Here is a 23,732-nt window from a genome sequence, read left to right as displayed (position 1 = left end):
GGCAAAGCCAGGGCTACAGCAAGCACACCAGAGGGCTTGGCAGGCCGAAATCGGGCCCAACAGCAGATTTTTCAGGCCCTCCAAATTGTGCACAAGCAAAGGCTTTCGCAAGCACAACAGAGTGCTTGCCAGGTCGAAATCGGGCCCAGAAGCACGTTTCTAAGCCCTAAGCCAGCATCCCCCAGGCTTGTAAATTTGCATAACTAATTGGCCCTCGCCCACTCCCCATTCCAGCCAGCTTACAGCACCCTGGACGGACCACAAGAAACGTCAAAGGGTGCTCCAGACTCCTTTTTATTTTTTTTTCCTTTTTGTCTTTCTTGAAACCAGAGATCAGGGGAAAGCGCGAACGCAGTCCCCCACTACCAGAAATTATGCAGTCGAGTATCCCGCATTTGGGGACATCGCAGGGGTCAGCACATCCGAAGTGCAATGGATGAGCCTCACCCTGGGAGAACCACCTTCGTGATCATGGTGTCTCCCCTGCCAGGTAAGTATGAGTTGGAAGGGGACAGGGCGAGGGCGGGCCGCTGGGCATCTCCCCGCAGGGCGAGGGTGGCATTCACACAGGCAAGGCCTGAGGCCGGGCGAGGCAGAGCATGGGCATTTTGGGGCGCAAGGTGACCAGCCAATGCCCCTGTGCCCACTTTGGAAAGCGCGCAGCTACCCACAGCAGCTTCCCACAGGCCTCGGCCGGCCAGCAAAATTTGCATGTCCACGCCCACCGGCAGCGCCAATCAGGGCCCTGCTTTCGCTATGCTGCACCTTGCTCACACGGGGGCAAAGCCAGGGCTACAGCACTCACAGAAGGGCGATTGCCATGCCCACTTTGGGCCCAGAAGCAGAGATTTGGGGCTTTGGAAGCCTAAGAGCTGCCACTGAGGCCCCCTCTAGAGGTATGCAGTGACATGTTGCCTGGCTAGGCCCCAGTCGACTGCTTGTGGCTGAAAGCCAGGGACAAACAGGCCTGCAAGTGAGCAGGGGTTCTCGCCCCGAGCCCCTCACGAACGCTCCCAAACGCTGCAGACAGAACCCTCGCCGGGCAGAGCCCTCGCCGGGCCACGGCCTGGGGTCCTCAGCCAGAGTCTGGGCCTGGGAAGGCTAGGGCGAGGCAAGAGGCTGGCAGCCAGGCCACAGCCCCAGGGGGGGCGATGGAAAGGAGCAGACATGTCACCTGGCCAGGGCCTACTGCCCTGTCTCTGGATAGGTCCCCAGAGTGGGAGGCTGCAACTATCCCATCATTCCCCAGGCTCGGTACTTAGCATGTGATTCCCTCTTGCCCACGCCCCCCTCCAATCCAGCCGCAGCAGCCCAGAAAGACCACAGAAGACGAGAAAGGGTGCTCCAGACTCCTTTTTATTTTTTTTCCATTTTGTCTTTCTTGAAACCAGAGATCAGGGGAAAGCGCGAACGCAGTCCCCCACTACCAGAAATTATGCAGTCGAGTATCCCGCATTTGGGGACATCGCAGGGGTCAGCACATCCGAAGTGCAATGGATGAGCCTCACCCTGGGAGAACCACCTTCGTGATCATGGTGTCTCCCCTGCCAGGTAAGTATGAGTTGGAAGGGGACAGGGCGAGGGCGGGCCGCTGGGCATCTCCCCGCAGGGCGAGGGTGGCATTCACACAGGCTAGGCCTGAGGCCGGGCGAGGCAGAGCATGGGCATTTTGGGGCGCAAGGTGACCAGCCAAGGCCCCTGTGCCCACTTTGGAAAGCGCGCAGCTACCCACAGCAGCTTCCCACAGGCCTCGGCCGGCCAGCAAAATTTGCATGTCCACGCCCACCGGCAGCGCCAATCAGGGCCCTGCTTTCGCTATGCTGCACCTTGCTCACACGGGGTTAAAGCCAGGGCTACAGCACTCACAGAAGGGCGATTGCCATGCCCACTTTGGGCCCAGAAGCAGAGATTTGGGGCTTTGGAAGCCTAAGAGCTGCCACTGAGGCCCCCTCTAGAGGTATGCAGTGACATGTTGCCTGGCTAGGCCCCAGTCGACTGCTTGTGGCTGAAAGCCAGGGACAAACAGGCCTGCAAGTGAGCAGGGGTTCTCGCCCCGAGCCCCTCACGAACGCTCCCAAACGCTGCAGACAGAACCCTCGCCGGGCAGAGCCCTCGCCGGGCCACGGCCTGGGGTCCTCAGCCAGAGTCTGGGCCTGGGAAGGCTAGGGCGAGGCAAGAGGCTGGCAGCCAGGCCACAGCCCCAGGGGGGGCGATGGAAAGGAGCAGACATGTCACCTGGCCAGGGCCTACTGCCCTGTCTCTGGATAGGTCCCCAGAGTGGGAGGCTGCAACTATCCCATCATTCCCCAGGCTCGGTACTTAGCATGTGATTCCCTCTTGCCCACGCCCCCCTCCAATCCAGCCGCAGCAGCCCAGAAAGACCACAGAAGACGAGAAAGGGTGCTCCAGACTCCTTTTTATTTTTTTTCCATTTTGTCTTTCTTGAAACCAGAGATCAGGGGAAAGCGCGAACGCAGTCCCCCACTACCAGAAATTATGCAGTCGAGTATCCCGCATTTGGGGACATCGCAGGGGTCAGCACATCCGAAGTGCAATGGATGAGCCTCACCCTGGGAGAACCACCTTCGTGATCATGGTGTCTCCCCTGCCAGGTAAGTATGAGTTGGAAGGGGACAGGGCGAGGGCGGGCCGCTGGGCATCTCCCCGCAGGGCGAGGGTGGCATTCACACAGGCTAGGCCTGAGGCCGGGCGAGGCAGAGCATGGGCATTTTGGGGCGCAAGGTGACCAGCCAAGGCCCCTGTGCCCACTTTGGAAAGCGCGCAGCTACCCACAGCAGCTTCCCACAGGCCTCGGCCGGCCAGCAAAATTTGCATGTCCACGCCCACCGGCAGCGCCAATCAGGGCCCTGCTTTCGCTATGCTGCACCTTGCTCACACGGGGGCAAAGCCAGGGCTACAGCACTCACAGAAGGGCGATTGCCATGCCCACTTTGGGCCCAGAAGCAGAGATTTGGGGCTTTGGAAGCCTAAGAGCTGCCACTGAGGCCCCCTCTAGAGGTATGCAGTGACATGTTGCCTGGCTAGGCCCCAGTCGACTGCTTGTGGCTGAAAGCCAGGGACAAACAGGCCTGCAAGTGAGCAGGGGTTCTCGCCCCGAGCCCCTCACGAACGCTCCCAAACGCTGCAGACAGAACCCTCGCCGGGCAGAGCCCTCGCCGGGCCACGGCCTGGGGTCCTCAGCCAGAGTCTGGGCCTGGGAAGGCTAGGGCGAGGCAAGAGGCTGGCAGCCAGGCCACAGCCCCAGGGGGGGCGATGGAAAGGAGCAGACATGTCACCTGGCCAGGGCCTACTGCCCTGTCTCTGGATAGGTCCCCAGAGTGGGAGGCTGCAACTATCCCATCATTCCCCAGGCTCGGTACTTAGCATGTGATTCCCTCTTGCCCACGCCCCCCTCCAATCCAGCCGCAGCAGCCCAGAAAGACCACAGAAGACGAGAAAGGGTGCTCCAGACTCCTTTTTATTTTTTTTCCATTTTGTCTTTCTTGAAACCAGAGATCAGGGGAAAGCGCGAACGCAGTCCCCCACTACCAGAAACTATGCAGTCGAGTATCCCGCATTTGGGGACATCGCAGGGGTCAGCACATCCGAAGTGCAATGGATGAGCCTCACCCTGGGAGAACCACCTTCGTGATCATGGTGTCTCCCCTGCCAGGTAAGTATGAGTTGGAAGGGGACAGGGCGAGGGCGGGCCGCTGGGCATCTCCCCGCAGGGCGAGGGTGGCATTCACACAGGCTAGGCCTGAGGCCGGGCGAGGCAGAGCATGGGCATTTTGGGGCGCAAGGTGACCAGCCAAGGCCCCTGTGCCCACTTTGGAAAGCGCGCAGCTACCCACAGCAGCTTCCCACAGGCCTCGGCCGGCCAGCAAAATTTGCATGTCCACGCCCACCGGCAGCGCCAATCAGGGCCCTGCTTTCGCTATGCTGCACCTTGCTCACACGGGGGCAAAGCCAGGGCTACAGCACTCACAGAAGGGCGATTGCCATGCCCACTTTGGGCCCAGAAGCAGAGATTTGGGGCTTTGGAAGCCTAAGAGCTGCCACTGAGGCCCCCTCTAGAGGTATGCAGTGACATGTTGCCTGGCTAGGCCCCAGTCGACTGCTTGTGGCTGAAAGCCAGGGACAAACAGGCCTGCAAGTGAGCAGGGGTTCTCGCCCCGAGCCCCTCACGAACGCTCCCAAACGCTGCAGACAGAACCCTCGCCGGGCAGAGCCCTCGCCGGGCCACGGCCTGGGGTCCTCAGCCAGAGTCTGGGCCTGGGAAGGCTAGGGCGAGGCAAGAGGCTGGCAGCCAGGCCACAGCCCCAGGGGGGGCGATGGAAAGGAGCAGACATGTCACCTGGCCAGGGCCTACTGCCCTGTCTCTGGATAGGTCCCCAGAGTGGGAGGCTGCAACTATCCCATCATTCCCCAGGCTCGGTACTTAGCATGTGATTCCCTCTTGCCCACGCCCCCCTCCAATCCAGCCGCAGCAGCCCAGAAAGACCACAGAAGACGAGAAAGGGTGCTCCAGACTCCTTTTTATTTTTTTTCCATTTTGTCTTTCTTGAAACCAGAGATCAGGGGAAAGCGCGAACGCAGTCCCCCACTACCAGAAATTATGCAGTCGAGTATCCCGCATTTGGGGACATCGCAGGGGTCAGCACATCCGAAGTGCAATGGATGAGCCTCACCCTGGGAGAACCACCTTCGTGATCATGGTGTCTCCCCTGCCAGGTAAGTATGAGTTGGAAGGGGACAGGGCGAGGGCGGGCCGCTGGGCATCTCCCCGCAGGGCGAGGGTGGCATTCACACAGGCTAGGCCTGAGGCCGGGCGAGGCAGAGCATGGGCATTTTGGGGCGCAAGGTGACCAGCCAAGGCCCCTGTGCCCACTTTGGAAAGCGCGCAGCTACCCACAGCAGCTTCCCACAGGCCTCGGCCGGCCAGCAAAATTTGCATGTCCACGCCCACCGGCAGCGCCAATCAGGGCCCTGCTTTCGCTATGCTGCACCTTGCTCACACGGGGGCAAAGCCAGGGCTACAGCAAGCACACCAGAGGGCTTGGCAGGCCGAAATCGGGCCCAACAGCAGATTTTTCAGGCCCTCCAAATTGTGCACAAGCAAAGGCTTTCGCAAGCACAACAGAGTGCTTGCCAGGTCGAAATCGGGCCCAGAAGCACGTTTCTAAGCCCTAAGCCAGCATCCCCCAGGCTTGTAAATTTGCATAACTAATTGGCCCTCGCCCACTCCCCATTCCAGCCAGCTTACAGCACCCTGGACGGACCACAAGAAACGTCAAAGGGTGCTCCAGACTCCTTTTTATTTTTTTTTCCTTTTTGTCTTTCTTGAAACCAGAGATCAGGGGAAAGCGCGAACGCAGTCCCCCACTACCAGAAATTATGCAGTCGAGTATCCCGCATTTGGGGACATCGCAGGGGTCAGCACATCCGAAGTGCAATGGATGAGCCTCACCCTGGGAGAACCACCTTCGTGATCATGGTGTCTCCCCTGCCAGGTAAGTATGAGTTGGAAGGGGACAGGGCGAGGGCGGGCCGCTGGGCATCTCCCCGCAGGGCGAGGGTGGCATTCACACAGGCAAGGCCTGAGGCCGGGCGAGGCAGAGCATGGGCATTTTGGGGCGCAAGGTGACCAGCCAATGCCCCTGTGCCCACTTTGGAAAGCGCGCAGCTACCCACAGCAGCTTCCCACAGGCCTCGGCCGGCCAGCAAAATTTGCATGTCCACGCCCACCGGCAGCGCCAATCAGGGCCCTGCTTTCGCTATGCTGCACCTTGCTCACACGGGGGCAAAGCCAGGGCTACAGCACTCACAGAAGGGCGATTGCCATGCCCACTTTGGGCCCAGAAGCAGAGATTTGGGGCTTTGGAAGCCTAAGAGCTGCCACTGAGGCCCCCTCTAGAGGTATGCAGTGACATGTTGCCTGGCTAGGCCCCAGTCGACTGCTTGTGGCTGAAAGCCAGGGACAAACATGCCTGCAAGTGAGCAGGGGTTCTCGCCCCGAGCCCCTCACGAACGCTCCCAAACGCTGCAGACAGAACCCTCGCCGGGCAGAGCCCTCGCCGGGCCACGGCCTGGGGTCCTCAGCCAGAGTCTGGGCCTGGGAAGGCTAGGGCGAGGCAAGAGGCTGGCAGCCAGGCCACAGCCCCAGGGGGGGCGATGGAAAGGAGCAGACATGTCACCTGGCCAGGGCCTACTGCCCTGTCTCTGGATAGGTCCCCAGAGTGGGAGGCTGCAACTATCCCATCATTCCCCAGGCTCGGTACTTAGCATGTGATTCCCTCTTGCCCACGCCCCCCTCCAATCCAGCCGCAGCAGCCCAGAAAGACCACAGAAGACGAGAAAGGGTGCTCCAGACTCCTTTTTATTTTTTTTCCATTTTGTCTTTCTTGAAACCAGAGATCAGGGGAAAGCGCGAACGCAGTCCCCCACTACCAGAAATTATGCAGTCGAGTATCCCGCATTTGGGGACATCGCAGGGGTCAGCACATCCGAAGTGCAATGGATGAGCCTCACCCTGGGAGAACCACCTTCGTGATCATGGTGTCTCCCCTGCCAGGTAAGTATGAGTTGGAAGGGGACAGGGCGAGGGCGGGCCGCTGGGCATCTCCCCGCAGGGCGAGGGTGGCATTCACACAGGCTAGGCCTGAGGCCGGGCGAGGCAGAGCATGGGCATTTTGGGGCGCAAGGTGACCAGCCAAGGCCCCTGTGCCCACTTTGGAAAGCGCGCAGCTACCCACAGCAGCTTCCCACAGGCCTCGGCCGGCCAGCAAAATTTGCATGTCCACGCCCACCGGCAGCGCCAATCAGGGCCCTGCTTTCGCTATGCTGCACCTTGCTCACACGGGGGCAAAGCCAGGGCTACAGCACTCACAGAAGGGCGATTGCCATGCCCACTTTGGGCCCAGAAGCAGAGATTTGGGGCTTTGGAAGCCTAAGAGCTGCCACTGAGGCCCCCTCTAGAGGTATGCAGTGACATGTTGCCTGGCTAGGCCCCAGTCGACTGCTTGTGGCTGAAAGCCAGGGACAAACAGGCCTGCAAGTGAGCAGGGGTTCTCGCCCCGAGCCCCTCACGAACGCTCCCAAACGCTGCAGACAGAACCCTCGCCGGGCAGAGCCCTCGCCGGGCCACGGCCTGGGGTCCTCAGCCAGAGTCTGGGCCTGGGAAGGCTAGGGCGAGGCAAGAGGCTGGCAGCCAGGCCACAGCCCCAGGGGGGGCGATGGAAAGGAGCAGACATGTCACCTGGCCAGGGCCTACTGCCCTGTCTCTGGATAGGTCCCCAGAGTGGGAGGCTGCAACTATCCCATCATTCCCCAGGCTCGGTACTTAGCATGTGATTCCCTCTTGCCCACGCCCCCCTCCAATCCAGCCGCAGCAGCCCAGAAAGACCACAGAAGACGAGAAAGGGTGCTCCAGACTCCTTTTTATTTTTTTTCCATTTTGTCTTTCTTGAAACCAGAGATCAGGGGAAAGCGCGAACGCAGTCCCCCACTACCAGAAATTATGCAGTCGAGTATCCCGCATTTGGGGACATCGCAGGGGTCAGCACATCCGAAGTGCAATGGATGAGCCTCACCCTGGGAGAACCACCTTCGTGATCATGGTGTCTCCCCTGCCAGGTAAGTATGAGTTGGAAGGGGACAGGGCGAGGGCGGGCCGCTGGGCATCTCCCCGCAGGGCGAGGGTGGCATTCACACAGGCTAGGCCTGAGGCCGGGCGAGGCAGAGCATGGGCATTTTGGGGCGCAAGGTGACCAGCCAAGGCCCCTGTGCCCACTTTGGAAAGCGCGCAGCTACCCACAGCAGCTTCCCACAGGCCTCGGCCGGCCAGCAAAATTTGCATGTCCACGCCCACCGGCAGCGCCAATCAGGGCCCTGCTTTCGCTATGCTGCACCTTGCTCACACGGGGGCAAAGCCAGGGCTACAGCAAGCACACCAGAGGGCTTGGCAGGCCGAAATCGGGCCCAACAGCAGATTTTTCAGGCCCTCCAAATTGTGCACAAGCAAAGGCTTTCGCAAGCACAACAGAGTGCTTGCCAGGTCGAAATCGGGCCCAGAAGCACGTTTCTAAGCCCTAAGCCAGCATCCCCCAGGCTTGTAAATTTGCATAACTAATTGGCCCTCGCCCACTCCCCATTCCAGCCAGCTTACAGCACCCTGGACGGACCACAAGAAACGTCAAAGGGTGCTCCAGACTCCTTTTTATTTTTTTTTCCTTTTTGTCTTTCTTGAAACCAGAGATCAGGGGAAAGCGCGAACGCAGTCCCCCACTACCAGAAATTATGCAGTCGAGTATCCCGCATTTGGGGACATCGCAGGGGTCAGCACATCCGAAGTGCAATGGATGAGCCTCACCCTGGGAGAACCACCTTCGTGATCATGGTGTCTCCCCTGCCAGGTAAGTATGAGTTGGAAGGGGACAGGGCGAGGGCGGGCCGCTGGGCATCTCCCCGCAGGGCGAGGGTGGCATTCACACAGGCTAGGCCTGAGGCCGGGCGAGGCAGAGCATGGGCATTTTGGGGCGCAAGGTGACCAGCCAAGGCCCCTGTGCCCACTTTGGAAAGCGCGCAGCTACCCACAGCAGCTTCCCACAGGCCTCGGCCGGCCAGCAAAATTTGCATGTCCACGCCCACCGGCAGCGCCAATCAGGGCCCTGCTTTCGCTATGCTGCACCTTGCTCACACGGGGGCAAAGCCAGGGCTACAGCACTCACAGAAGGGCGATTGCCATGCCCACTTTGGGCCCAGAAGCAGAGATTTGGGGCTTTGGAAGCCTAAGAGCTGCCACTGAGGCCCCCTCTAGAGGTATGCAGTGACATGTTGCCTGGCTAGGCCCCAGTCGACTGCTTGTGGCTGAAAGCCAGGGACAAACAGGCCTGCAAGTGAGCAGGGGTTCTCGCCCCGAGCCCCTCACGAACGCTCCCAAACGCTGCAGACAGAACCCTCGCCGGGCAGAGCCCTCGCCGGGCCACGGCCTGGGGTCCTCAGCCAGAGTCTGGGCCTGGGAAGGCTAGGGCGAGGCAAGAGGCTGGCAGCCAGGCCACAGCCCCAGGGGGGGCGATGGAAAGGAGCAGACATGTCACCTGGCCAGGGCCTACTGCCCTGTCTCTGGATAGGTCCCCAGAGTGGGAGGCTGCAACTATCCCATCATTCCCCAGGCTCGGTACTTAGCATGTGATTCCCTCTTGCCCACGCCCCCCTCCAATCCAGCCGCAGCAGCCCAGAAAGACCACAGAAGACGAGAAAGGGTGCTCCAGACTCCTTTTTATTTTTTTTCCATTTTGTCTTTCTTGAAACCAGAGATCAGGGGAAAGCGCGAACGCAGTCCCCCACTACCAGAAATTATGCAGTCGAGTATCCCGCATTTGGGGACATCGCAGGGGTCAGCACATCCGAAGTGCAATGGATGAGCCTCACCCTGGGAGAACCACCTTCGTGATCATGGTGTCTCCCCTGCCAGGTAAGTATGAGTTGGAAGGGGACAGGGCGAGGGCGGGCCGCTGGGCATCTCCCCGCAGGGCGAGGGTGGCATTCACACAGGCTAGGCCTGAGGCCGGGCGAGGCAGAGCATGGGCATTTTGGGGCGCAAGGTGACCAGCCAAGGCCCCTGTGCCCACTTTGGAAAGCGCGCAGCTACCCACAGCAGCTTCCCACAGGCCTCGGCCGGCCAGCAAAATTTGCATGTCCACGCCCACCGGCAGCGCCAATCAGGGCCCTGCTTTCGCTATGCTGCACCTTGCTCACACGGGGGCAAAGCCAGGGCTACAGCACTCACAGAAGGGCGATTGCCATGCCCACTTTGGGCCCAGAAGCAGAGATTTGGGGCTTTGGAAGCCTAAGAGCTGCCACTGAGGCCCCCTCTAGAGGTATGCAGTGACATGTTGCCTGGCTAGGCCCCAGTCGACTGCTTGTGGCTGAAAGCCAGGGACAAACAGGCCTGCAAGTGAGCAGGGGTTCTCGCCCCGAGCCCCTCACGAACGCTCCCAAACGCTGCAGACAGAACCCTCGCCGGGCAGAGCCCTCGCCGGGCCACGGCCTGGGGTCCTCAGCCAGAGTCTGGGCCTGGGAAGGCTAGGGCGAGGCAAGAGGCTGGCAGCCAGGCCACAGCCCCAGGGGGGGCGATGGAAAGGAGCAGACATGTCACCTGGCCAGGGCCTACTGCCCTGTCTCTGGATAGGTCCCCAGAGTGGGAGGCTGCAACTATCCCATCATTCCCCAGGCTCGGTACTTAGCATGTGATTCCCTCTTGCCCACGCCCCCCTCCAATCCAGCCGCAGCAGCCCAGAAAGACCACAGAAGACGAGAAAGGGTGCTCCAGACTCCTTTTTATTTTTTTTCCATTTTGTCTTTCTTGAAACCAGAGATCAGGGGAAAGCGCGAACGCAGTCCCCCACTACCAGAAATTATGCAGTCGAGTATCCCGCATTTGGGGACATCGCAGGGGTCAGCACATCCGAAGTGCAATGGATGAGCCTCACCCTGGGAGAACCACCTTCGTGATCATGGTGTCTCCCCTGCCAGGTAAGTATGAGTTGGAAGGGGACAGGGCGAGGGCGGGCCGCTGGGCATCTCCCCGCAGGGCGAGGGTGGCATTCACACAGGCTAGGCCTGAGGCCGGGCGAGGCAGAGCATGGGCATTTTGGGGCGCAAGGTGACCAGCCAAGGCCCCTGTGCCCACTTTGGAAAGCGCGCAGCTACCCACAGCAGCTTCCCACAGGCCTCGGCCGGCCAGCAAAATTTGCATGTCCACGCCCACCGGCAGCGCCAATCAGGGCCCTGCTTTCGCTATGCTGCACCTTGCTCACACGGGGGCAAAGCCAGGGCTACAGCAAGCACACCAGAGGGCTTGGCAGGCCGAAATCGGGCCCAACAGCAGATTTTTCAGGCCCTCCAAATTGTGCACAAGCAAAGGCTTTCGCAAGCACAACAGAGTGCTTGCCAGGTCGAAATCGGGCCCAGAAGCACGTTTCTAAGCCCTAAGCCAGCATCCCCCAGGCTTGTAAATTTGCATAACTAATTGGCCCTCGCCCACTCCCCATTCCAGCCAGCTTACAGCACCCTGGACGGACCACAAGAAACGTCAAAGGGTGCTCCAGACTCCTTTTTTTTATTTTTTTTTCCTTTTTGTCTTTCTTGAAACCAGAGATCAGGGGAAAGCGCGAACGCAGTCCCCCACTACCAGAAATTATGCAGTCGAGTATCCCGCATTTGGGGACATCGCAGGGGTCAGCACATCCGAAGTGCAATGGATGAGCCTCACCCTGGGAGAACCACCTTCGTGATCATGGTGTCTCCCCTGCCAGGTAAGTATGAGTTGGAAGGGGACAGGGCGAGGGCGGGCCGCTGGGCATCTCCCCGCAGGGCGAGGGTGGCATTCACACAGGCTAGGCCTGAGGCCGGGCGAGGCAGAGCATGGGCATTTTGGGGCGCAAGGTGACCAGCCAAGGCCCCTGTGCCCACTTTGGAAAGCGCGCAGCTACCCACAGCAGCTTCCCACAGGCCTCGGCCGGCCAGCAAAATTTGCATGTCCACGCCCACCGGCAGCGCCAATCAGGGCCCTGCTTTCGCTATGCTGCACCTTGCTCACACGGGGGCAAAGCCAGGGCTACAGCAAGCACACCAGAGGGCTTGGCAGGCCGAAATCGGGCCCAACAGCAGATTTTTCAGGCCCTCCAAATTGTGCACAAGCAAAGGCTTTCGCAAGCACAACAGAGTGCTTGCCAGGTCGAAATCGGGCCCAGAAGCACGTTTCTAAGCCCTAAGCCAGCATCCCCCAGGCTTGTAAATTTGCATAACTAATTGGCCCTCGCCCACTCCCCATTCCAGCCAGCTTACAGCACCCTGGACGGACCACAAGAAACGTCAAAGGGTGCTCCAGACTCCTTTTTATTTTTTTTTCCTTTTTGTCTTTCTTGAAACCAGAGATCAGGGGAAAGCGCGAACGCAGTCCCCCACTACCAGAAATTATGCAGTCGAGTATCCCGCATTTGGGGACATCGCAGGGGTCAGCACATCCGAAGTGCAATGGATGAGCCTCACCCTGGGAGAACCACCTTCGTGATCATGGTGTCTCCCCTGCCAGGTAAGTATGAGTTGGAAGGGGACAGGGCGAGGGCGGGCCGCTGGGCATCTCCCCGCAGGGCGAGGGTGGCATTCACACAGGCTAGGCCTGAGGCCGGGCGAGGCAGAGCATGGGCATTTTGGGGCGCAAGGTGACCAGCCAAGGCCCCTGTGCCCACTTTGGAAAGCGCGCAGCTACCCACAGCAGCTTCCCACAGGCCTCGGCCGGCCAGCAAAATTTGCATGTCCACGCCCACCGGCAGCGCCAATCAGGGCCCTGCTTTCGCTATGCTGCACCTTGCTCACACGGGGTTAAAGCCAGGGCTACAGCACTCACAGAAGGGCGATTGCCATGCCCACTTTGGGCCCAGAAGCAGAGATTTGGGGCTTTGGAAGCCTAAGAGCTGCCACTGAGGCCCCCTCTAGAGGTATGCAGTGACATGTTGCCTGGCTAGGCCCCAGTCGACTGCTTGTGGCTGAAAGCCAGGGACAAACAGGCCTGCAAGTGAGCAGGGGTTCTCGCCCCGAGCCCCTCACGAACGCTCCCAAACGCTGCAGACAGAACCCTCGCCGGGCAGAGCCCTCGCCGGGCCACGGCCTGGGGTCCTCAGCCAGAGTCTGGGCCTGGGAAGGCTAGGGCGAGGCAAGAGGCTGGCAGCCAGGCCACAGCCCCAGGGGGGGCGATGGAAAGGAGCAGACATGTCACCTGGCCAGGGCCTACTGCCCTGTCTCTGGATAGGTCCCCAGAGTGGGAGGCTGCAACTATCCCATCATTCCCCAGGCTCGGTACTTAGCATGTGATTCCCTCTTGCCCACGCCCCCCTCCAATCCAGCCGCAGCAGCCCAGAAAGACCACAGAAGACGAGAAAGGGTGCTCCAGACTCCTTTTTATTTTTTTTCCATTTTGTCTTTCTTGAAACCAGAGATCAGGGGAAAGCGCGAACGCAGTCCCCCACTACCAGAAATTATGCAGTCGAGTATCCCGCATTTGGGGACATCGCAGGGGTCAGCACATCCGAAGTGCAATGGATGAGCCTCACCCTGGGAGAACCACCTTCGTGATCATGGTGTCTCCCCTGCCAGGTAAGTATGAGTTGGAAGGGGACAGGGCGAGGGCGGGCCGCTGGGCATCTCCCCGCAGGGCGAGGGTGGCATTCACACAGGCTAGGCCTGAGGCCGGGCGAGGCAGAGCATGGGCATTTTGGGGCGCAAGGTGACCAGCCAAGGCCCCTGTGCCCACTTTGGAAAGCGCGCAGCTACCCACAGCAGCTTCCCACAGGCCTCGGCCGGCCAGCAAAATTTGCATGTCCACGCCCACCGGCAGCGCCAATCAGGGCCCTGCTTTCGCTATGCTGCACCTTGCTCACACGGGGGCAAAGCCAGGGCTACAGCAAGCACACCAGAGGGCTTGGCAGGCCGAAATCGGGCCCAACAGCAGATTTTTCAGGCCCTCCAAATTGTGCACAAGCAAAGGCTTTCGCAAGCACAACAGAGTGCTTGCCAGGTCGAAATCGGGCCCAGAAGCACGTTTCTAAGCCCTAAGCCAGCATCCCCCAGGCTTGTAAATTTGCATAACTAATTGGCCCTCGCCCACTCCCCATTCCAGCCAGCTTACAGCACCCTGGACGGACCACAAGAAACGTCAAAGGGTGCTCCAGACTCCTTTTTATTTTTTTTTCCTTTTTGTCTTTCTTGAAACCAGAGATCAGGGGAAAGCGCGAACGCAGTCCCCCACTACCAGAAATTATGCAGTCGAGTATCCCGCATTTGGGGACATCGCAGGGGTCAGCACATCCGAAGTGCAATGGATGAGCCTCACCCTGGGAGAACCACCTTCGTGATCATGGTGTCTCCCCTGCCAGGTAAGTATGAGTTGGAAGGGGACAGGGCGAGGGCGGGCCGCTGGGCATCTCCCCGCAGGGCGAGGGTGGCATTCACACAGGCTAGGCCTGAGGCCGGGCGAGGCAGAGCATGGGCATTTTGGGGCGCAAGGTGACCAGCCAAGGCCCCTGTGCCCACTTTGGAAAGCGCGCAGCTACCCACAGCAGCTTCCCACAGGCCTCGGCCGGCCAGCAAAATTTGCATGTCCACGCCCACCGGCAGCGCCAATCAGGGCCCTGCTTTCGCTATGCTGCACCTTGCTCACACGGGGGCAAAGCCAGGGCTACAGCAAGCACACCAGAGGGCTTGGCAGGCCGAAATCGGGCCCAACAGCAGATTTTTCAGGCCCTCCAAATTGTGCACAAGCAAAGGCTTTCGCAAGCACAACAGAGTGCTTGCCAGGTCGAAATCGGGCCCAGAAGCACGTTTCTAAGCCCTAAGCCAGCATCCCCCAGGCTTGTAAATTTGCATAACTAATTGGCCCTCGCCCACTCCCCATTCCAGCCAGCTTACAGCACCCTGGACGGACCACAAGAAACGTCAAAGGGTGCTCCAGACTCCTTTTTATTTTTTTTTCCTTTTTGTCTTTCTTGAAACCAGAGATCAGGGGAAAGCGCGAACGCAGTCCCCCACTACCAGAAATTATGCAGTCGAGTATCCCGCATTTGGGGACATCGCAGGGGTCAGCACATCCGAAGTGCAATGGATGAGCCTCACCCTGGGAGAACCACCTTCGTGATCATGGTGTCTCCCCTGCCAGGTAAGTATGAGTTGGAAGGGGACAGGGCGAGGGCGGGCCGCTGGGCATCTCCCCGCAGGGCGAGGGTGGCATTCACACAGGCTAGGCCTGAGGCCGGGCGAGGCAGAGCATGGGCATTTTGGGGCGCAAGGTGACCAGCCAAGGCCCCTGTGCCCACTTTGGAAAGCGCGCAGCTACCCACAGCAGCTTCCCACAGGCCTCGGCCGGCCAGCAAAATTTGCATGTCCACGCCCACCGGCAGCGCCAATCAGGGCCCTGCTTTCGCTATGCTGCACCTTGCTCACACGGGGGCAAAGCCAGGGCTACAGCAAGCACACCAGAGGGCTTGGCAGGCCGAAATCGGGCCCAACAGCAGATTTTTCAGGCCCTCCAAATTGTGCACAAGCAAAGGCTTTCGCAAGCACAACAGAGTGCTTGCCAGGTCGAAATCGGGCCCAGAAGCACGTTTCTAAGCCCTAAGCCAGCATCCCCCAGGCTTGTAAATTTGCATAACTAATTGGCCCTCGCCCACTCCCCATTCCAGCCAGTTTACAGCACCCTGGACGGACCACAAGAAACGTCAAAGGGTGCTCCAGACTCCTTTTTATTTTTTTTTCCTTTTTGTCTTTCTTGAAACCAGAGATCAGGGGAAAGCGCGAACGCAGTCCCCCACTACCAGAAATTATGCAGTCGAGTATCCCGCATTTGGGGACATCGCAGGGGTCAGCACATCCGAAGTGCAATGGATGAGCCTCACCCTGGGAGAACCACCTTCGTGATCATGGTGTCTCCCCTGCCAGGTAAGTATGAGTTGGAAGGGGACAGGGCGAGGGCGGGCCGCTGGGCATCTCCCCGCAGGGCGAGGGTGGCATTCACACAGGCTAGGCCTGAGGCCGGGCGAGGCAGAGCATGGGCATTTTGGGGCGCAAGGTGACCAGCCAAGGCCCCTGTGCCCACTTTGGAAAGCGCGCAGCTACCCACAGCAGCTTCCCACAGGCCTCGGCCGGCCAGCAAAATTTGCATGTCCACGCCCACCGGCAGCGCCAATCAGGGCCCTGCTTTCGCTATGCTGCACCTTGCTCACACGGGGGCAAAGCCAGGGCTACAGCACTCACAGAAGGGCGATTGCCATGCCCACTTTGGGCCCAGAAGCAGAGATTTGGGGCTTTGGAAGCCTAAGAGCTGCCACTGAGGCCCCCTCTAGAGGTATGCAGTGACATGTTGCCTGGCTAGGCCCCAGTCGACTGCTTGTGGCTGAAAGCCAGGGACAAACAGGCCTGCAAGTGAGCAGGGGTTCTCGCCCCGAGCCCCTCACGAACGCTCCCAAACGCTGCAGACAGAACCCTCGCCGGGCAGAGCCCTCGCCGGGCCACGGCCTGGGGTCCTCAGCCAGAGTCTGGGCCTGGGAAGGCTAGGGCGAGGCAAGAGGCTGGCAGCCAGGCCACAGCCCCAGGGGGGGCGATGGAAAGGAGCAGACATGTCACCTGGCCAGGGCCTACTGCCCTGTCTCTGGATAGGTCCCCAGAGTGGGAGGCTGCAACTATCCCATCATTCCCCAGGCTCGGTACTTAGCATGTGATTCCCTCTTGCCCACGCCCCCCTCCAATCCAGCCGCAGCAGCCCAGAAAGACCACAGAAGACGAGAAAGGGTGCTCCAGACTCCTTTTTATTTTTTTTCCATTTTGTCTTTCTTGAAACCAGAGATCAGGGGAAAGCGCGAACGCAGTCCCCCACTACCAGAAATTATGCAGTCGAGTATCCCGCATTTGGGGACATCGCAGGGGTCAGCACATCCGAAGTGCAATGGATGAGCCTCACCCTGGGAGAACCACCTTCGTGATCATGGTGTCTCCCCTGCCAGGTAAGTATGAGTTGGAAGGGGACAGGGCGAGGGCGGGCCGCTGGGCATCTCCCCGCAGGGCGAGGGTGGCATTCACACAGGCTAGGCCTGAGGCCGGGCGAGGCAGAGCATGGGCATTTTGGGGCGCAAGGTGACCAGCCAAGGCCCCTGTGCCCACTTTGGAAAGCGCGCAGCTACCCACAGCAGCTTCCCACAGGCCTCGGCCGGCCAGCAAAATTTGCATGTCCACGCCCACCGGCAGCGCCAATCAGGGCCCTGCTTTCGCTATGCTGCACCTTGCTCACACGGGGGCAAAGCCAGGGCTACAGCACTCACAGAAGGGCGATTGCCATGCCCACTTTGGGCCCAGAAGCAGAGATTTGGGGCTTTGGAAGCCTAAGAGCTGCCACTGAGGCCCCCTCTAGAGGTATGCAGTGACATGTTGCCTGGCTAGGCCCCAGTCGACTGCTTGTGGCTGAAAGCCAGGGACAAACAGGCCTGCAAGTGAGCAGGGGTTCTCGCCCCGAGCCCCTCACGAACGCTCCCAAACGCTGCAGACAGAACCCTCGCCGGGCAGAGCCCTCGCCGGGCCACGGCCTGGGGTCCTCAGCCAGAGTCTGGGCCTGGGAAGGCTAGGGCGAGGCAAGAGGCTGGCAGCCAGGCCACAGCCCCAGGGGGGGCGATGGAAAGGAGCAGACATGTCACCTGGCCAGGGCCTACTGCCCTGTCTCTGGATAGGTCCCCAGAGTGGGAGGCTGCAACTATCCCATCATTCCCCAGGCTCGGTACTTAGCATGTGATTCCCTCTTGCCCACGCCCCCCTCCAATCCAGCCGCAGCAGCCCAGAAAGACCACAGAAGACGAGAAAGGGTGCTCCAGACTCCTTTTTATTTTTTTTCCATTTTGTCTTTCTTGAAACCAGAGATCAGGGGAAAGCGCGAACGCAGTCCCCCACTACCAGAAACTATGCAGTCGAGTATCCCGCATTTGGGGACATCGCAGGGGTCAGCACATCCGAAGTGCAATGGATGAGCCTCACCCTGGGAGAACCACCTTCGTGATCATGGTGTCTCCCCTGCCAGGTAAGTATGAGTTGGAAGGGGACAGGGCGAGGGCGGGCCGCTGGGCATCTCCCCGCAGGGCGAGGGTGGCATTCACACAGGCTAGGCCTGAGGCCGGGCGAGGCAGAGCATGGGCATTTTGGGGCGCAAGGTGACCAGCCAAGGCCCCTGTGCCCACTTTGGAAAGCGCGCAGCTACCCACAGCAGCTTCCCACAGGCCTCGGCCGGCCAGCAAAATTTGCATGTCCACGCCCACCGGCAGCGCCAATCAGGGCCCTGCTTTCGCTATGCTGCACCTTGCTCACACGGGGGCAAAGCCAGGGCTACAGCACTCACAGAAGGGCGATTGCCATGCCCACTTTGGGCCCAGAAGCAGAGATTTGGGGCTTTGGAAGCCTAAGAGCTGCCACTGAGGCCCCCTCTAGAGGTATGCAGTGACATGTTGCCTGGCTAGGCCCCAGTCGACTGCTTGTGGCTGAAAGCCAGGGACAAACAGGCCTGCAAGTGAGCAGGGGTTCTCGCCCCGAGCCCCTCACGAACGCTCCCAAACGCTGCAGACAGAACCCTCGCCGGGCAGAGCCCTCGCCGGGCCACGGCCTGGGGTCCTCAGCCAGAGTCTGGGCCTGGGAAGGCTAGGGCGAGGCAAGAGGCTGGCAGCCAGGCCACAGCCCCAGGGGGGGCGATGGAAAGGAGCAGACATGTCACCTGGCCAGGGCCTACTGCCCTGTCTCTGGATAGGTCCCCAGAGTGGGAGGCTGCAACTATCCCATCATTCCCCAGGCTCGGTACTTAGCATGTGATTCCCTCTTGCCCACGCCCCCCTCCAATCCAGCCGCAGCAGCCCAGAAAGACCACAGAAGACGAGAAAGGGTGCTCCAGACTCCTTTTTATTTTTTTTCCATTTTGTCTTTCTTGAAACCAGAGATCAGGGGAAAGCGCGAACGCAGTCCCCCACTACCAGAAATTATGCAGTCGAGTATCCCGCATTTGGGGACATCGCAGGGGTCAGCACATCCGAAGTGCAATGGATGAGCCTCACCCTGGGAGAACCACCTTCGTGATCATGGTGTCTCCCCTGCCAGGTAAGTATGAGTTGGAAGGGGACAGGGCGAGGGCGGGCCGCTGGGCATCTCCCCGCAGGGCGAGGGTGGCATTCACACAGGCTAGGCCTGAGGCCGGGCGAGGCAGAGCATGGGCATTTTGGGGCGCAAGGTGACCAGCCAAGGCCCCTGTGCCCACTTTGGAAAGCGCGCAGCTACCCACAGCAGCTTCCCACAGGCCTCGGCCGGCCAGCAAAATTTGCATGTCCACGCCCACCGGCAGCGCCAATCAGGGCCCTGCTTTCGCTATGCTGCACCTTGCTCACACGGGGGCAAAGCCAGGGCTACAGCAAGCACACCAGAGGGCTTGGCAGGCCGAAATCGGGCCCAACAGCAGATTTTTCAGGCCCTCCAAATTGTGCACAAGCAAAGGCTTTCGCAAGCACAACAGAGTGCTTGCCAGGTCGAAATCGGGCCCAGAAGCACGTTTCTAAGCCCTAAGCCAGCATCCCCCAGGCTTGTAAATTTGCATAACTAATTGGCCCTCGCCCACTCCCCATTCCAGCCAGCTTACAGCACCCTGGACGGACCACAAGAAACGTCAAAGGGTGCTCCAGACTCCTTTTTATTTTTTTTTCCTTTTTGTCTTTCTTGAAACCAGAGATCAGGGGAAAGCGCGAACGCAGTCCCCCACTACCAGAAATTATGCAGTCGAGTATCCCGCATTTGGGGACATCGCAGGGGTCAGCACATCCGAAGTGCAATGGATGAGCCTCACCCTGGGAGAACCACCTTCGTGATCATGGTGTCTCCCCTGCCAGGTAAGTATGAGTTGGAAGGGGACAGGGCGAGGGCGGGCCGCTGGGCATCTCCCCGCAGGGCGAGGGTGGCATTCACACAGGCAAGGCCTGAGGCCGGGCGAGGCAGAGCATGGGCATTTTGGGGCGCAAGGTGACCAGCCAAGGCCCCTGTGCCCACTTTGGAAAGCGCGCAGCTACCCACAGCAGCTTCCCACAGGCCTCGGCCGGCCAGCAAAATTTGCATGTCCACGCCCACCGGCAGCGCCAATCAGGGCCCTGCTTTCGCTATGCTGCACCTTGCTCACACGGGGGCAAAGCCAGGGCTACAGCACTCACAGAAGGGCGATTGCCATGCCCACTTTGGGCCCAGAAGCAGAGATTTGGGGCTTTGGAAGCCTAAGAGCTGCCACTGAGGCCCCCTCTAGAGGTATGCAGTGACATGTTGCCTGGCTAGGCCCCAGTCGACTGCTTGTGGCTGAAAGCCAGGGACAAACAGGCCTGCAAGTGAGCAGGGGTTCTCGCCCCGAGCCCCTCACGAACGCTCCCAAACGCTGCAGACAGAACCCTCGCCGGGCAGAGCCCTCGCCGGGCCACGGCCTGGGGTCCTCAGCCAGAGTCTGGGCCTGGGAAGGCTAGGGCGAGGCAAGAGGCTGGCAGCCAGGCCACAGCCCCAGGGGGGGCGATGGAAAGGAGCAGACATGTCACCTGGCCAGGGCCTACTGCCCTGTCTCTGGATAGGTCCCCAGAGTGGGAGGCTGCAACTATCCCATCATTCCCCAGGCTCGGTACTTAGCATGTGATTCCCTCTTGCCCACGCCCCCCTCCAATCCAGCCGCAGCAGCCCAGAAAGACCACAGAAGACGAGAAAGGGTGCTCCAGACTCCTTTTTATTTTTTTTCCATTTTGTCTTTCTTGAAACCAGAGATCAGGGGAAAGCGCGAACGCAGTCCCCCACTACCAGAAATTATGCAGTCGAGTATCCCGCATTTGGGGACATCGCAGGGGTCAGCACATCCGAAGTGCAATGGATGAGCCTCACCCTGGGAGAACCACCTTCGTGATCATGGTGTCTCCCCTGCCAGGTAAGTATGAGTTGGAAGGGGACAGGGCGAGGGCGGGCCGCTGGGCATCTCCCCGCAGGGCGAGGGTGGCATTCACACAGGCTAGGCCTGAGGCCGGGCGAGGCAGAGCATGGGCATTTTGGGGCGCAAGGTGACCAGCCAAGGCCCCTGTGCCCACTTTGGAAAGCGCGCAGCTACCCACAGCAGCTTCCCACAGGCCTCGGCCGGCCAGCAAAATTTGCATGTCCACGCCCACCGGCAGCGCCAATCAGGGCCCTGCTTTCGCTATGCTGCACCTTGCTCACACGGGGTTAAAGCCAGGGCTACAGCACTCACAGAAGGGCGATTGCCATGCCCACTTTGGGCCCAGAAGCAGAGATTTGGGGCTTTGGAAGCCTAAGAGCTGCCACTGAGGCCCCCTCTAGAGGTATGCAGTGACATGTTGCCTGGCTAGGCCCCAGTCGACTGCTTGTGGCTGAAAGCCAGGGACAAACAGGCCTGCAAGTGAGCAGGGGTTCTCGCCCCGAGCCCCTCACGAACGCTCCCAAACGCTGCAGACAGAACCCTCGCCGGGCAGAGCCCTCGCCGGGCCACGGCCTGGGGTCCTCAGCCAGAGTCTGGGCCTGGGAAGGCTAGGGCGAGGCAAGAGGCTGGCAGCCAGGCCACAGCCCCAGGGGGGGCGATGGAAAGGAGCAGACATGTCACCTGGCCAGGGCCTACTGCCCTGTCTCTGGATAGGTCCCCAGAGTGGGAGGCTGCAACTATCCCATCATTCCCCAGGCTCGGTACTTAGCATGTGATTCCCTCTTGCCCACGCCCCCCTCCAATCCAGCCGCAGCAGCCCAGAAAGACCACAGAAGACGAGAAAGGGTGCTCCAGACTCCTTTTTATTTTTTTTCCATTTTGTCTTTCTTGAAACCAGAGATCAGGGGAAAGCGCGAACGCAGTCCCCCACTACCAGAAATTATGCAGTCGAGTATCCCGCATTTGGGGACATCGCAGGGGTCAGCACATCCGAAGTGCAATGGATGAGCCTCACCCTGGGAGAACCACCTTCGTGATCATGGTGTCTCCCCTGCCAGGTAAGTATGAGTTGGAAGGGGACAGGGCGAGGGCGGGCCGCTGGGCATCTCCCCGCAGGGCGAGGGTGGCATTCACACAGGCTAGGCCTGAGGCCGGGCGAGGCAGAGCATGGGCATTTTGGGGCGCAAGGTGACCAGCCAAGGCCCCTGTGCCCACTTTGGAAAGCGCGCAGCTACCCACAGCAGCTTCCCACAGGCCTCGGCCGGCCAGCAAAATTTGCATGTCCACGCCCACCGGCAGCGCCAATCAGGGCCCTGCTTTCGCTATGCTGCACCTTGCTCACACGGGGGCAAAGCCAGGGCTACAGCACTCACAGAAGGGCGATTGCCATGCCCACTTTGGGCCCAGAAGCAGAGATTTGGGGCTTTGGAAGCCTAAGAGCTGCCACTGAGGCCCCCTCTAGAGGTATGCAGTGACATGTTGCCTGGCTAGGCCCCAGTCGACTGCTTGTGGCTGAAAGCCAGGGACAAACAGGCCTGCAAGTGAGCAGGGGTTCTCGCCCCGAGCCCCTCACGAACGCTCCCAAACGCTGCAGACAGAACCCTCGCCGGGCAGAGCCCTCGCCGGGCCACGGCCTGGGGTCCTCAGCCAGAGTCTGGGCCTGGGAAGGCTAGGGCGAGGCAAGAGGCTGGCAGCCAGGCCACAGCCCCAGGGGGGGCGATGGAAAGGAGCAGACATGTCACCTGGCCAGGGCCTACTGCCCTGTCTCTGGATAGGTCCCCAGAGTGGGAGGCTGCAACTATCCCATCATTCCCCAGGCTCGGTACTTAGCATGTGATTCCCTCTTGCCCACGCCCCCCTCCAATCCAGCCGCAGCAGCCCAGAAAGACCACAGAAGACGAGAAAGGGTGCTCCAGACTCCTTTTTATTTTTTTTCCATTTTGTCTTTCTTGAAACCAGAGATCAGGGGAAAGCGCGAACGCAGTCCCCCACTACCAGAAACTATGCAGTCGAGTATCCCGCATTTGGGGACATCGCAGGGGTCAGCACATCCGAAGTGCAATGGATGAGCCTCACCCTGGGAGAACCACCTTCGTGATCATGGTGTCTCCCCTGCCAGGTAAGTATGAGTTGGAAGGGGACAGGGCGAGGGCGGGCCGCTGGGCATCTCCCCGCAGGGCGAGGGTGGCATTCACACAGGCTAGGCCTGAGGCCGGGCGAGGCAGAGCATGGGCATTTTGGGGCGCAAGGTGACCAGCCAAGGCCCCTGTGCCCACTTTGGAAAGCGCGCAGCTACCCACAGCAGCTTCCCACAGGCCTCGGCCGGCCAGCAAAATTTGCATGTCCACGCCCACCGGCAGCGCCAATCAGGGCCCTGCTTTCGCTATGCTGCACCTTGCTCACACGGGGGCAAAGCCAGGGCTACAGCACTCACAGAAGGGCGATTGCCATGCCCACTTTGGGCCCAGAAGCAGAGATTTGGGGCTTTGGAAGCCTAAGAGCTGCCACTGAGGCCCCCTCTAGAGGTATGCAGTGACATGTTGCCTGGCTAGGCCCCAGTCGACTGCTTGTGGCTGAAAGCCAGGGACAAACAGGCCTGCAAGTGAGCAGGGGTTCTCGCCCCGAGCCCCTCACGAACGCTCCCAAACGCTGCAGACAGAACCCTCGCCGGGCAGAGCCCTCGCCGGGCCACGGCCTGGGGTCCTCAGCCAGAGTCTGGGCCTGGGAAGGCTAGGGCGAGGCAAGAGGCTGGCAGCCAGGCCACAGCCCCAGGGGGGGCGATGGAAAGGAGCAGACATGTCACCTGGCCAGGGCCTACTGCCCTGTCTCTGGATAGGTCCCCAGAGTGGGAGGCTGCAACTATCCCATCATTCCCCAGGCTCGGTACTTAGCATGTGATTCCCTCTTGCCCACGCCCCCCTCCAATCCAGCCGCAGCAGCCCAGAAAGACCACAGAAGACGAGAAAGGGTGCTCCAGACTCCTTTTTATTTTTTTTCCATTTTGTCTTTCTTGAAACCAGAGATCAGGGGAAAGCGCGAACGCAGTCCCCCACTACCAGAAATTATGCAGTCGAGTATCCCGCATTTGGGGACATCGCAGGGGTCAGCACATCCGAAGTGCAATGGATGAGCCTCACCCTGGGAGAACCACCTTCGTGATCATGGTGTCTCCCCTGCCAGGTAAGTATGAGTTGGAAGGGGACAGGGCGAG

General features: G+C 60.2%; 25 non-coding genes across 25 annotated transcripts; all 25 read right to left on the bottom strand.

Moving 5' to 3' along the window:
* Positions 1 to 334: 334 nt before the first annotated feature.
* Positions 335 to 498, bottom strand: LOC146865213 (U1 spliceosomal RNA). The gene has a single exon (XR_014977242.1). It is a non-coding gene; the product is annotated as a U1 spliceosomal RNA (small nuclear RNA).
* Positions 499 to 1,395: 897 nt separating this feature from the next.
* On the bottom strand, positions 1,396 to 1,559 carry LOC146865212 (U1 spliceosomal RNA). Its single transcript, XR_014977241.1, has one exon. It is a non-coding gene; the product is annotated as a U1 spliceosomal RNA (small nuclear RNA).
* Positions 1,560 to 2,456: 897 nt separating this feature from the next.
* LOC146865211 (U1 spliceosomal RNA) lies at positions 2,457 to 2,620 on the bottom strand. The gene has a single exon (XR_014977240.1). It is a non-coding gene; the product is annotated as a U1 spliceosomal RNA (small nuclear RNA).
* Positions 2,621 to 3,517: 897 nt separating this feature from the next.
* LOC146865210 (U1 spliceosomal RNA) lies at positions 3,518 to 3,681 on the bottom strand. The gene has a single exon (XR_014977350.1). It is a non-coding gene; the product is annotated as a U1 spliceosomal RNA (small nuclear RNA).
* An 897-nt stretch (positions 3,682 to 4,578) lies between these two features.
* Positions 4,579 to 4,742, bottom strand: LOC146865209 (U1 spliceosomal RNA). The gene has a single exon (XR_014977239.1). It is a non-coding gene; the product is annotated as a U1 spliceosomal RNA (small nuclear RNA).
* A 615-nt stretch (positions 4,743 to 5,357) lies between these two features.
* Positions 5,358 to 5,521, bottom strand: LOC146865208 (U1 spliceosomal RNA). The gene has a single exon (XR_014977238.1). It is a non-coding gene; the product is annotated as a U1 spliceosomal RNA (small nuclear RNA).
* Positions 5,522 to 6,418: 897 nt separating this feature from the next.
* Positions 6,419 to 6,582, bottom strand: LOC146865207 (U1 spliceosomal RNA). The gene has a single exon (XR_014977237.1). It is a non-coding gene; the product is annotated as a U1 spliceosomal RNA (small nuclear RNA).
* An 897-nt stretch (positions 6,583 to 7,479) lies between these two features.
* Positions 7,480 to 7,643, bottom strand: LOC146865206 (U1 spliceosomal RNA). The gene has a single exon (XR_014977236.1). It is a non-coding gene; the product is annotated as a U1 spliceosomal RNA (small nuclear RNA).
* Positions 7,644 to 8,258: 615 nt separating this feature from the next.
* Positions 8,259 to 8,422, bottom strand: LOC146865205 (U1 spliceosomal RNA). Its single transcript, XR_014977235.1, has one exon. It is a non-coding gene; the product is annotated as a U1 spliceosomal RNA (small nuclear RNA).
* Positions 8,423 to 9,319: 897 nt separating this feature from the next.
* Positions 9,320 to 9,483, bottom strand: LOC146865204 (U1 spliceosomal RNA). Its single transcript, XR_014977233.1, has one exon. It is a non-coding gene; the product is annotated as a U1 spliceosomal RNA (small nuclear RNA).
* An 897-nt stretch (positions 9,484 to 10,380) lies between these two features.
* LOC146865203 (U1 spliceosomal RNA) lies at positions 10,381 to 10,544 on the bottom strand. Its single transcript, XR_014977232.1, has one exon. It is a non-coding gene; the product is annotated as a U1 spliceosomal RNA (small nuclear RNA).
* Positions 10,545 to 11,162: 618 nt separating this feature from the next.
* LOC146865202 (U1 spliceosomal RNA) lies at positions 11,163 to 11,326 on the bottom strand. Its single transcript, XR_014977231.1, has one exon. It is a non-coding gene; the product is annotated as a U1 spliceosomal RNA (small nuclear RNA).
* Positions 11,327 to 11,941: 615 nt separating this feature from the next.
* Positions 11,942 to 12,105, bottom strand: LOC146865201 (U1 spliceosomal RNA). Its single transcript, XR_014977230.1, has one exon. It is a non-coding gene; the product is annotated as a U1 spliceosomal RNA (small nuclear RNA).
* Positions 12,106 to 13,002: 897 nt separating this feature from the next.
* LOC146865200 (U1 spliceosomal RNA) lies at positions 13,003 to 13,166 on the bottom strand. Its single transcript, XR_014977229.1, has one exon. It is a non-coding gene; the product is annotated as a U1 spliceosomal RNA (small nuclear RNA).
* Positions 13,167 to 13,781: 615 nt separating this feature from the next.
* On the bottom strand, positions 13,782 to 13,945 carry LOC146865199 (U1 spliceosomal RNA). Its single transcript, XR_014977228.1, has one exon. It is a non-coding gene; the product is annotated as a U1 spliceosomal RNA (small nuclear RNA).
* Positions 13,946 to 14,560: 615 nt separating this feature from the next.
* Positions 14,561 to 14,724, bottom strand: LOC146865198 (U1 spliceosomal RNA). Its single transcript, XR_014977227.1, has one exon. It is a non-coding gene; the product is annotated as a U1 spliceosomal RNA (small nuclear RNA).
* Positions 14,725 to 15,339: 615 nt separating this feature from the next.
* Positions 15,340 to 15,503, bottom strand: LOC146865197 (U1 spliceosomal RNA). The gene has a single exon (XR_014977226.1). It is a non-coding gene; the product is annotated as a U1 spliceosomal RNA (small nuclear RNA).
* Positions 15,504 to 16,400: 897 nt separating this feature from the next.
* LOC146865196 (U1 spliceosomal RNA) lies at positions 16,401 to 16,564 on the bottom strand. The gene has a single exon (XR_014977225.1). It is a non-coding gene; the product is annotated as a U1 spliceosomal RNA (small nuclear RNA).
* Positions 16,565 to 17,461: 897 nt separating this feature from the next.
* LOC146865195 (U1 spliceosomal RNA) lies at positions 17,462 to 17,625 on the bottom strand. Its single transcript, XR_014977349.1, has one exon. It is a non-coding gene; the product is annotated as a U1 spliceosomal RNA (small nuclear RNA).
* An 897-nt stretch (positions 17,626 to 18,522) lies between these two features.
* On the bottom strand, positions 18,523 to 18,686 carry LOC146865194 (U1 spliceosomal RNA). Its single transcript, XR_014977224.1, has one exon. It is a non-coding gene; the product is annotated as a U1 spliceosomal RNA (small nuclear RNA).
* Positions 18,687 to 19,301: 615 nt separating this feature from the next.
* Positions 19,302 to 19,465, bottom strand: LOC146865193 (U1 spliceosomal RNA). The gene has a single exon (XR_014977222.1). It is a non-coding gene; the product is annotated as a U1 spliceosomal RNA (small nuclear RNA).
* An 897-nt stretch (positions 19,466 to 20,362) lies between these two features.
* LOC146865192 (U1 spliceosomal RNA) lies at positions 20,363 to 20,526 on the bottom strand. Its single transcript, XR_014977221.1, has one exon. It is a non-coding gene; the product is annotated as a U1 spliceosomal RNA (small nuclear RNA).
* An 897-nt stretch (positions 20,527 to 21,423) lies between these two features.
* LOC146865191 (U1 spliceosomal RNA) lies at positions 21,424 to 21,587 on the bottom strand. The gene has a single exon (XR_014977220.1). It is a non-coding gene; the product is annotated as a U1 spliceosomal RNA (small nuclear RNA).
* Positions 21,588 to 22,484: 897 nt separating this feature from the next.
* On the bottom strand, positions 22,485 to 22,648 carry LOC146865190 (U1 spliceosomal RNA). The gene has a single exon (XR_014977348.1). It is a non-coding gene; the product is annotated as a U1 spliceosomal RNA (small nuclear RNA).
* An 897-nt stretch (positions 22,649 to 23,545) lies between these two features.
* Positions 23,546 to 23,709, bottom strand: LOC146865189 (U1 spliceosomal RNA). Its single transcript, XR_014977219.1, has one exon. It is a non-coding gene; the product is annotated as a U1 spliceosomal RNA (small nuclear RNA).
* Between the last annotated feature and the right edge of the window lie 23 nt (positions 23,710 to 23,732).

This window comes from Triturus cristatus, chromosome 2_1 (genome assembly GCF_964204655.1).
Source record: "Triturus cristatus chromosome 2_1, aTriCri1.1, whole genome shotgun sequence".
Taxonomy (NCBI): Eukaryota; Metazoa; Chordata; class Amphibia; order Caudata; family Salamandridae; genus Triturus; species Triturus cristatus.
Note: the sequence above shows the minus strand (reverse complement) of the source record. Positions and strands in the feature narration are given on the sequence as shown.